The following is a 354-nucleotide window of genomic DNA, read 5'->3' on the forward strand; positions in this document are numbered from 1 at the left end:
AGGGTGCTTCCACTAGGGCTCTGAGAGGTGCTGTAATGAAAGCGCCTCCGCACCTCGTGTATCAGTGCCCGTGTGTGCCCGTCCTCTTCCCCGCCTAGTAGTTTCCAGACCCGGCGGCCCGGCCTCCTCTGTCACCGCCCGGGGCTCGCGGCTGGTGGGGTGGGCCAGAATTCGGGGGGGCGGGGCCTGAGGGGATTCCGCGCCGGAGGAGCAGACAAAAGGGGGCGGGGCCTCGCTCCAATCGGCTCCACCGATCCCCGGGGGCGGGGTAACCCCAGCACTTGGAACTCCGCCCCTCCCACAAGCGCTCCTACAGGGCGGTGGAACCCACTAAGCCCCACCCCGGGGGCGGGG

Source organism: Alligator sinensis, unplaced genomic scaffold (assembly GCF_000455745.1).
Source record: "Alligator sinensis unplaced genomic scaffold, ASM45574v1 scaffold171_1, whole genome shotgun sequence".
Taxonomy (NCBI): domain Eukaryota; kingdom Metazoa; phylum Chordata; order Crocodylia; family Alligatoridae; genus Alligator; species Alligator sinensis.